Raw genomic sequence first — 11,260 nt, 5'->3', positions numbered from 1 at the left:
TTGAACATAAGCACCTGAAATTAGGCATTTTATAGGCTTTCAAAGTTTTGTTTTTTAAAGCTAAGTAAATATTTGGCTGATTACTTAATTTATTTCAACAGTAGAGAAATGACTTGGCACTGCGTTTGTAGCTTACAAAAGGGGACAAGAAGAGTATTGTTTTTAATCCACTGACTCTAAAATGCAAAGAAGCAATGTGCACCCCCTAGCTGGTGAACACTTCAGCAGGCTGACTGGTTGTATATTAAGGTACAGGGACCTCTGTCATCAGGGATATATATTAAAGCAGAAATTCTAGTGGCTACATTTCATCTGCTTTGTAAGTATGATGCTTGCTTGTCTTGGTTTGTCTTTTTTCATCTAAATCTTGCTGTTCATGTACTGGAACTAAGAATAAGATACTGCTTAAACTTACTTAAGTACCTCTGTGTCTTGACTTCAGATAAATGCATTTCTCTCCCTCCTCCTCCTCCTCCTATTAAAGTAAAATTGCGCATAATGTCATTCAACTGAAGGAATGACATTTGCCATTTACTTTCATTAGGGTGATTTGGCTCAAGGGGAGACATCCAATGAGAAGTGATTATCTCAATTATGTGCCTTGAAAATGAAAGAAACATGTGGTTTAATGTGACTCCTTTTTCTCTGCCTCAACTTCTGTTCTCATTCTTAATTCCAGATGCATTTTCTTAAAATTTTTATTAGCAATGTAATCTAGTTACCTGTCATTATATTACAAAACATCTACGCAAGGGGGGGCTGTTACATCTGAACTGAGATTCATCATAGAGCTTCTCCTGGACAAATCTATTATAATAAATTCCACAAATGGGCAGCAGATGTCAGCTCTCCAGCCCTGATCAAAAGATGATCCTTAAAACTCTGTCTTGCTTCTGGTATTCCCTACAGTCTTTTGTTTTATTGCTTTGCTGAACCAATCATTTCATTCTGTTTTCTTGAGTATCATCAGTAAGAAAATTCATAATGGTGAAATATCAGCCATGGGTGTTGTTTGTTTATAAACAAGAAACAGCTGTTCCAGGGGAAACCTACCAGCAGTAGAGATGTGCACAATGTGCAGAGGGGGGAAAAAAAAAAAAGAAAAAGGCACGTTAGAGGACAGGCAGAAAAGGGGTCTAGGAGGAACACAACTGTGAATAAAAAGTTTGGGTGCTATAGGTCATTAGCTAACAGGATCCAAATCATCTCTCTTCGCTTTAATTTCTATAAAGAAAACATACTGATATTAACTTTTTGTAGAGCATCTTGGAATCTACTTGTAAGTGATTAAGACCTATTTCCATTAAAAAAAAAAAAACCTTCTGATGCATCAGAAATGCGTATTAACTAAAAACCAGAAAAATGTAGCCAAATAAGGGCACATTTTATCATGTGCAAATCAAAGCATCCATCTTCTCCTTCCCTTCCTCCCTTTGTGCACATTTCCCACCCTTCCTGCCCCAAAATAAAGAAGTGATGTGAGAGAGAATCGTCAAGCCAGGACTCTCTACTTCAATCACCAGCAAGTTCGGCAGCTCCAGGAACATAAACTTTCCAATGAAAAGCATCTGGAAATTCATGTTTTCTTCCTGGAATAAACAGAGCAAGTGGGATAAGGAGAGTAAAGAGTTCCCTGTTTTATAATGAAAAGATCCCTTAAGGAAAATAATGAGAATGCCATTGTGGGAAGCATTTAAAGTTAGGCTGATCAAAATAGTCACATTTTAGTGATGGAGAAAAAATTGTGTTTTGATCTCTAGGCAGGGTTGAGTTAGGAAACCTTGTGACTGACAAATTTTCATCATTTGCAGTATCCACCTGGGACTATGGCATGCATGGGTTGCATCACAGAATGGTCTCAGTGAAAGCAAGTGTTTTGAATTATCCTCAGTGGATAACTATTTAAAAAAAAAAAAAAATGTAAGAACATATAGTGAATGAATGGCACAGCCAAGAACAGAGCACTGAAATCTTGCTATGCAGTCTCTTCATGGAACCATTGAGTCATACACATATATACTTTAAGCATGGAAGTCTTTTGCTGGGCTGGTATAAGGGAACCATATATAGGGTTATTTCTATATATCGTTTGTGGATTATGTTGTTTATGTATAGTAGTGTTGTGTAATGGAGAAATGGTACTCTATAGAATTCTTTGCAGAACCAAAGAAATCCTCTGGAGTTTGTGCTGTTTCTGGCTAAATCCAGACTAAATAGAGTTAGGAGACTGTAATTGTCCTATTTCAGTAACCATCTTTAATCCTCACTTTAACAAGCAAGCAATTACTGCTGCAGGATTCCACTGTGATGTTGTAACACAGACAGTTTCTGTTAGTCAAAGAGACTATGGCTAACAAACACCATAATGGACTACGTGTGAAACAATTTGTGTGTATCAACTGGATGTTTGTACAAGGAAAACTATTAAATATCTATAGCCTAGTTATCAATAGATAGGGACAGAGATTTGGAGGACTCGCTTTCTAAGTACTAGCTCTCACGTTCTCCCCTTTTTTTCCTTTCTGAAGAAAATCCCCTAACCAACCTGCAAAACAGGAAATATCCTATGGAAAGAATTTGAATTAAGGACTACCACGTGCCCTCATTTTCAGGCAATCAAGTTAAAATCAAATTAACAAAGAGCAAAATTAGGCCCCAAATGTTCTTTGAGTATTTTTTTAATTAACTCTGTCTTCATTATTTTTTGCAGCTGCTTCTATACCTTCAGGTTCTGAGTAGAACTGGAGGCACCGAGCTGAAACAGAATGTTCTTACATAAGACAGAGTGATCTTGTGCATTTTTCTCTGCTAGGATTTACAGTTTCAAACGTGTATGCTGATGGGGATTAAGGTAAGACATGAGAGAGGAGGTCTGAATACTGCTTTAAAACTTGACATACTTTTCTGAGTTCAACACTTCTTAGCCTAGTCATAGATTTGTTTAGAAATCTCATGCGAAAGGTTATTTTTCTAGGTTTTCTTTTTTTCATTTTAAATGGCTTCTGACCACAGCATAGCTGCTCAGTATGAGAAATACAGGACAAATTTGAACTCTTAGTTGGTAAGTAACATTGGGAAGTCAGATGTTCTTATATTCTTCAGATATTTTTGGCCTTTGAAGCTGCCTGAAAAGAGTATGCCGTTGGGAACTTATTCTCAAAGCTTCGCCTCGTTCCTGAAGAGCTTCAGGTCACTTCAAAGCATAAAATAAAAAAATTGGGTTAATATTAAGGAGAACTTCTTCTAGTTAAATTGGTTTACTCATTTTTCATTTTAATAACAAGCTTGAATAATTATTTCTAGTATATATTTCTGTATTTCCTTCCTTGGAGATCCTCAAAAGCCACCTGGACAAGATCCTGAGCTGCCTGCTCTAGTATACCCTGCTTTGAGTGGTAGGTGGACTAGATGATCTCCAGAGGCCCCTTCTCATATCAAATATTCTGTGGTTCCTTCCAAGGCTTTTTAAAATGCTATTCTTGAAATTAGCCTGGAAGTCTTTTTACTGGCATCTATGAATATACAGCAAGTGTTAACAGTGTTATTTATTTAAAACTCTTTCTACTATTTTCCCTAACTTGAGTAGCTTCATCACAAGATAATGGGACAGATTTTCTGTTAAAGCAAGACTGAAATTTGTAGAACTTAGTTTGGAACTTATTTGTGTTTAAACTGCTTCTGTTCTATAATTCTGTTATAGCATGCAATGCTCTTTCCCACCCCTTCCAGTCCTGGTCCTTTTGCTCAGCATTTTTAAAGGCTGTGTTTCCTAACTGCCCAGATTGTCTTTGCCTGAGAGCAGACAGGAACACATATGAAACTTACACACTTGAAACTTCCTCAAGAGAGGAAAAAAAAAAGGGGTGGGGGGGGAGAAAATTTTATCTTCTGATGTACTTACAAAACTGATATAGGTTTTAGGCTGAGGTTAAAATCTGCCATTGAACCAACGCTCAATATTTATTGACTATGGGGATAAAATAAATGGTTTGCTTCATCTAACTTTCCAGACATAAATTACTATGTCCACCTTGTGTCCTAATCAGGTAAAAGTAAAAAAAAAAAAAAAAAAAAAGAAGCACTGCATATTTAGGAAAAAATATAATTTGTGATTAATAAATGCGGAAAGTTTATGTAAAAAAAAGCCTTAGCATAATTTAAGCTGTGGTGTTACTGCAATATATTGTAGGGTGTGACATTGCCATCCGTAACAGAATGGGGAGGGGATGCATAGTTGTAAGACATCAGTGCTATTAAGAGAGATTGTGTACCTACGAAGCATTCTTAAATTCAAAAGTTGGAAGCTGGTGTTCATCTCCCCTTATTGTTGTCTAAGAAATCAGAAAAGTTAACAGCAGAAACAAGATACACCATTTTTTATAGAAGATAAGGGATATGTCCTTTGTAGCTAGGTCATGGTAGAAATAATTTTAAACTGGGTACCCATATTAATACAGAAAGATGTAATACACTCTATTCACATAACCATTTAATCTTCCCTCTGGACAAAGTATAGGAAAAGCAATGTTGCTGTTTTCATTTCATGAGTGTTGAAGGGCTCAAGTGCCTCTTTTCTTGTGAATGTCTGTGAGAAGAAGCAAATTCAAATCTGCTTAAGTTTACCTTGAAACGTGGATGTATTTTAATGTTGTAGCTCCCGCTCCCTCCACTCCACCATCCCACTGTTAACTGAAAAAAATGCAGTTAACATATTGGTGGTATTACACGTCCCTTTACTGCAGGAATGAATTTGAATGCAGGGAGATAGTTTTTGAATGGAAAAGCAAAATTCAAGGTAAAATTATCATATACCTTGAAGTTGACAGTCTATTCATCCGTTCTTATGAACAAGAAACTTCATGATATCTAAATGCGTCTTGAATCTGAATTTTTCTCTTACTTTTGGAAGTAATGTTTTGCTGGATAAACTTTTAAACAAGAGATTAGTGGTTTGTGTGCAGTAAGTCTGGAGGTGCAGGTGTCTGGGGACACTTATAATACAATCATTGTAGAATGCTGTCAGTTTTCTCCCCAGGATTTGGGCCAAAAATAAAAGCTGATATTCTTCTAGAGATGGTCAACCTTGTGAGTTTTAAAGTGGTATTGCATATGAGCTGTGCTGTGTGTTCTACTCCTTTATTTTGCCAGTTTTTCAGACAGCAAATATGAATAGCTACTGGAGGAAAAAAAAATAGTAATAAAAAAATAGCCAGGTTGTTTCCTTCTTGGTTTGCTTTTAAGCAAGTATTGCAGATTAATGGAATTTTCTTATTTAGAAACTATAATGTTGTACAGGCACGCACAGTCAGAGTGCTTGTTTTAAAAACAACCAAGCAAACCCCTCTGGATTCTTTTCCATAGGGTAAAGCTTTTGTGGGGAATTGGATCTCCTGTACAGAGCAGTCATTCGCTGTCTGAAGGACCATGGGAGTCTCCATTGCAAAGGTCTGTTGCAACAGCATCTTCAGCTGGATTGGATGAGACCCCCCCAAACTGCTGTTTTAGTGTATTCTAATAACCAGTTAGCAAGTCCTGGATACTTACAGCTTATTATTGTATAAAGATCACTGCAAGTCATCACTGCAGTGTCAATCACTGCATTGACAGTGTGTTGGAGTGACTTCATATACAAAACAGATTTACTTTTCATGCGTACGGTGACCATTTGTTGGAAAGTAACACCAGAAATTCAGATGATGACTCAAAATCTGCATTGCTACTAAAAGCAGTGTTCTGTTGGTCAGAGTGCAAGAGTTAAAGGGACTACATACTTGCGGGTGTTAGCTTGGTCCATTAAATGCAGTAGTCACTGGCAAGTGTATTAGTAAAGACTCTACTCCATCCCATACAATTCTCTGAAGAGAGGCTAAATCCTTTGGCTTTCTGCTGAATGTAAGTCTGTTCTCAGCGCAAAATATTTTCCTTTGGGCTGATCTTCATCATTTGGAAGCTCCTGTCTAACATCCTTACCCTGGCAGTTCTCCCACTGTATCAACCCTTAGCACTTGAACACATAGCCTTCTAATATGACAATATTCTTTATTTCATTGTTAGTGTAACAGAATCCTCTACCTTTTTTCTTCTTGTTAGGTACTTCCCTTGGTGCCACTGGTAGTGATGGCCCCAGTCCTGTCCTATACAACATATCACACTAAAGTGACTTTTGTTATATTTTTTCCTATATTTTAAGAAAACTTTGTCCATATGACTACTGGGTAAATCAGTTATGGATGGGCATGTAAGGACTTCTTTCATTTAAGAAAGTGGGACATGATAATGAAGTCTACCTGACTCTCTTTTAAAGGGTTCATTACTATAGAACACTCAAGTTAGAGCTTACCAGTGGAAAATAGGCTCTCTATGTAAAGTAAGCAGTCTCACATGTAGTGTCAGTCCAGCTGGCAGCCTAACTCAGGGCTGGAACCTTGTCTTAGGGCAAATCAAGTACAGTTGTTGTTAAAATCTTTTTTTTTTTTTTGTCTGCTGGGATCCAGACTGAGGCCATCAGGTATTTTTCTCTAACCATTTTTTTTTTTTAACAGTGAGTAGAAGCAGCAGTTTTGTTACTGGCAAGACAGGAACACAAATGGTAATGCAGTGAGTACTAACTGACACATCTGGCCCTGCTATCTGAAAAAATATTACATTTTAAAGTGAAATAAAGGACGGGTTTTGGTGATAGGAAACATGTTGCTGGTAGGAAGCATTTTGCTGAAGTAAGGAGGCTGGTAGGGGACAAAGACATCTCCTATTCCTTTTACAAGTATTTATGGCATTTCTTAGCAAAAAACTCTTTGGAAGAGTAATATTTGTGTCTCCTAGAAAAATCCTTTACGGGGGCTCCATTCAGCCTTTCTCTGATCTTGTACTTGTCCCAGTGTGACATCAGTTGTGAATCTCATTTGTTTGTTTTCTAATTGTTTTTTCTTTCCTGCTCAGTTCACCTTCTACTTTGTTTTAGAACACAAAGAAATGAGGCCTTGTTTCTGAGGCCTTGTTTCTAAGTCCTTCTCTCCATTTGTAAGCTTTTTTACAGATCTGCTACTTTGCTAATATCTACTTTCCTTTATTTCCTTACCAGCTATGACTGAGAGAAATGTAATTCTTTCATGTATGTTCTCTGAAGAACTGCAGATCTACTGCTTCTCTCTGTTTGTCTCCTGAATATAGGAAAAGGGATGCATAATATCATTCTGCCTTGTAATACATGTATTCATCCAAGAAGGAGGAGAGGGAATAGTCTTTGAAGTCCATCCCAGGAGCATAAGAGCTTTTCAGAATTCAGGTTCATAGAATATTTTTGATTAGATATAACAGTCAAGTCACGTTCCCTCTTTTTAAATGTAAGGAGTATAACCTTTTAGTAGGAATTTGGGCCGTGTTTTCAATGTATCAAGAAGGAGGGGAAAAAATCCATTATTCCAAGTGCCCCACTGCCCTTTTTGTGTTCTCCGTATCTCAGTAATCATGGAACAGTTGGAGAACAATCCTATTTAAAAAAAAAAAAGGACAATTTCCTGTTCCAGCATGGGGTATAAGTACAATTTCCCTGTCCGGCTTCTTGATTGTAGCAACCTCCTCAGGCTAAACTGAAGGGCTTCATGCTGGGGAACTAGGATTGAAGAGAAAAACCCCTTCCCTTGCAGATCACAGAACTTTCTTAGGCTGCATGCAACACAGGACAAACCTGGTATAAGGCTAGAGGTTGGTGACTAGACTGTGGGAGAACAATTACTTGACAAATGTTTTTTGTATAGAAAAGTCAGGATTTATCAAAATCTGTTGCCTGTTCTCCTTCACCTGCAGCTCAAGGATACCTGTCAATACATTGGAGAAAATGAACAGTTGTGTGATTTGTTCAGGTAATGAGTCTTTCTGCTCTTTTGTCTACAACTGATGGTGTTAAGCTAAGGTCCATGCTGTCCTGGCACTAAGTTGGTGAGAAGTTCTTGGACTTTTTAAAATAGCACCAAGCTGTCTCAAATGTGCTGGACACAGAAATTTAACTGTTCTGTGCTGCTGTACAGGTCATTCGTGTGAGGAGTATTTATGCTTGAATTGACATCAGCAGTTCATGGAGTCGGATGTTCTAACATATGACTGAGGCTAATGCGAAGTGATTCAGAAACTAGTACAAGAAATTCTATAACAAGAACTCAGTTAAAAGGCAGCTTGGGCTCCTTAAAGTTTCTTCACTGCTCCCATCTTCCTTATCTATCAGCAGGTTATTTTGAAACATGCCAGTGGATACCTACTTTTTTATCCTCTATACTGTCTTAGATATAAAATCAGACAGATGTTCGGTAGGATGCATCCAATGAGCAATTACCAAAATTCCTTGCTTGTTTTACAGATGGTGTTTTAGGGCTATAACCACATTGAGTTAAGCTACCTTAAACTACTTACAGTCTAGAGGTCTAGCCTTTAAATGTCAGAGGACAAAAAAAACCCTACAACCCTGGAAATGTTGATCCAGCACTGAAAGGGTTTAGCAGCAGAATCCTATCGCAGGAAACAAAGTACCAACACAGAGAACATCAGGTAGTGCTTTTCCTGCCAAAATTAGCATACTATGCTGATTTAGTATGGGCTTCATATACTGCTTCTGTGTTTATATTCCTCAGAATCAGGTGCACGCTGAACAGCTATGAAGAGACTGTTTTCATGTTCAATGAGGCTTAAAAATATAGGGAAACCAGTGGTATGTCACTCCAAGATGACTTCCTATTCTCTCGTAGAGTGGCAACCTTTGGGACCTGTTGGTAAAACTTGGTTTGTTTTCAAAAATATATAGCAAATTTGTTTCTTTTTCTACTGTGATAATGTCAGTCCAGTCCAGTGCAGTTTGATGTTTAAATTAAACTCATGACATTAAATATACTTACAACAAAAAAGGCAGATTCCAACTGTTAGCTTTCCCCTCGTCCTGAGTGAAACTGTTAGCGTGTATTATTTAATCTATTTTTCACAATTTCTATAGCAAACATATATCCTGTAGGGGGCAAAAGGTAGATGAGACAGAACTTTTCAGAATCTGTTGTCTGATCAACACTCACAAGAATATCAGTACCTGTTTGACCTACTCCTTCCCAGTTCTACTTGGCTCTTGATCTCCAGGAGTACAGTCTCCCCACAATGCAACCAATATTCAGACTCAAATGAAAATGGCTCAGCACTAGATCAACACATTTAAATATTACTAACTTTGTACTGGAGTGGATTAATGTGATACCCTTCATCAGGATGGTGGTAATATCTTCAAATACTCTAGATGTTTCTAGAGCAATTCCTTGGCTTCTACCAGAGGACCTGTGGTAGTGGTGACTTATGATGTGGCGAAAAGGTCACAGAAATGAGATGCCCGTTGTATTTTATATGTGGTGTTCAATTGTCATACTACAACACTGAGCTGACCAGAATGAAACTAAAAATCTCATTTTAACTTCCACAATTATGGCACTCAGCTGAACATACCTTTTGACAGATTTGTATTCTTAGCTGTCCACTCTCTCATATGGCTTTTTGTCATTCTCTGTCAGTCTCAGACTGAAGTAGCTTTGAGGCAAAATGCCCCCCTCCACAATCAAAACAAACAAACAAACAAAAAAAAACATAAAACAAAACATTTTTATTTCCCTTTCTGACTTGAACTTCAAATTCATTGCCTGATCTTTTTCCTATTATCAATGTTGTCTTAAATACTGGATGTCAGCAGGCTTTGTACACGCAAACCTATCATACAACCTGTTTAGGAAAACAGTGTATGCAGTTTAGATTTCCTCTTTATGGACATCTGGACATTTGTCTTTTATGGGCATTCAATTCTGTCTGGTGTCTATCATATCATTCAGTGAACTCCCAGATTTTGCTATTTCCTAGCACTTTTAATTTCAGGATATATAGACATTTGACTTTCTATAGTTACCAGAAGACTCAACCTCACTACTGTTTCCCTAAATAGTTTCACAAGCTCACCACTTAATGTCAAGATTCAGTCCAGAACTGGTGTTCATAGGCTTGTTGTAGATGATTTCACAGCACCTCTTTCTTTCCTTGTCCCCTTCTTCTAGCACCTGCCTTTTCTCTGATACAAAGTTGTATATTCTAACAGTTACTCAGCTGGGCAGCACCTGGTATCCCATCCCACTTTTTACAGCTCTTCACTTTGATTCTTTCCCATACTTCAGATTTTAATCTCAAAACAGTTTTCTTTCTTTCCTAGAAATTTCTCTTTGGTGTCGAGAAGCTTCATGAATGGAAATCTTTTTATGGCTTGCTGATGTCACCCATTTCTGTAATTTAAATTCAATTATGTTTTATTTCTTTTAACTGTCTGCAAGCTTTTACAGTAACTGTCCTATTTGGAGCTCAGTTGTGATGTATTATTGTTTGATAACACTGTACGTCTTATTACCAATTTGTAAAATCTTTCTCTTTCATTTCCACAGTGTAGTGAATCTACTCAAGAAAACATTTATATTAAATGAACACACTGTATCTTTAAACTGACAACTTTATCTTGGAAGAAATTCTCATCTATTCTGAGTGCCCATTGTCACAGAGCTCTGAGTGTTGGACAAAGGTGATCACTACTGCAGTGGTCTATACTTTTCATCTCTCACTGAACATCCCCTATCTCATAACTGGCTGATTTGCCTACTCTGTCAATCTGTATTGCGCATCTGAGTTTCATACCTGGCGCTGGAAGTCACCATCTCTGAGTAATTAGTGACTACTCAACACTCAAAATGTTTTATCTTTTATTACTTCTTGTTCCCCTCTGTGGCTGTACTCATATACTTTTTAAGAAAAGATTAAAAAAAAAAAATCTTTCAGCTATTTGCACATTGTTACACTTATGATCCAAGACTGGATTTGAGCCAGGTTTACAGTAGCAAAGATCAAACAAATTTTTTTTTGAGAGCCAGCATGTACCCTCCAATCTGTTACCCTCACTAGATACTTCAGGTTTCAGCTACTGGTAGTCCATGACATCTTATGATGAGCTGTGATAGCTTTTCTAGTCTGTGCAGATATAATATGAGATAAACTTTATCTTTTTTTTTTGTTTTAGCAAACTCTTTTTGCTGAATATCAGAGAAATGGAACAGAAGACATACAGTGCATTTGATTTCCAGGTAGTAGTGCCATCAGTACTTAACAGTTCTGTAAGTGTCAGCAGACTGAAGTACTGGTTGACTGTAGCCAAAAACAGCTCCAAGCATGGTAACACCCTTAATCTTTCTCCCACTTTAGACAT

The 11,260-nt window shown here is 37.4% G+C and overlaps 1 long non-coding RNA gene across 3 annotated transcripts; it reads left to right on the top strand.

Annotated features, from left to right (window-relative positions):
- The first annotated feature begins 1,622 nt into the window (after positions 1-1,622).
- Positions 1,623-10,942, top strand: LOC310901240. 3 transcript variants are annotated; one of them, XR_014585651.1, is made up of 5 exons: positions 1,623-2,851; positions 5,362-5,445; positions 7,171-7,285; positions 7,807-7,862; positions 10,449-10,942. It is a non-coding gene; the product is annotated as an uncharacterized lncRNA (long non-coding RNA). The 3 variants fall into 3 exon arrangements; XR_014585652.1 differs by having other exon boundaries at positions 6,543-7,285; XR_014585653.1 differs by lacking the exons at positions 1,623-2,851; positions 5,362-5,445 and having other exon boundaries at positions 6,365-7,285.
- The last annotated feature ends 318 nt before the right edge of the window (positions 10,943-11,260 follow it).

The sequence above is a fragment of the Anser anser genome (genome assembly GCF_964211835.1).
Source record: "Anser anser genome assembly, chromosome: 5".
NCBI classification, from domain to species: domain Eukaryota; kingdom Metazoa; phylum Chordata; class Aves; order Anseriformes; family Anatidae; genus Anser; species Anser anser.
This window is presented reverse-complemented; position numbering and strand designations above follow the sequence as displayed.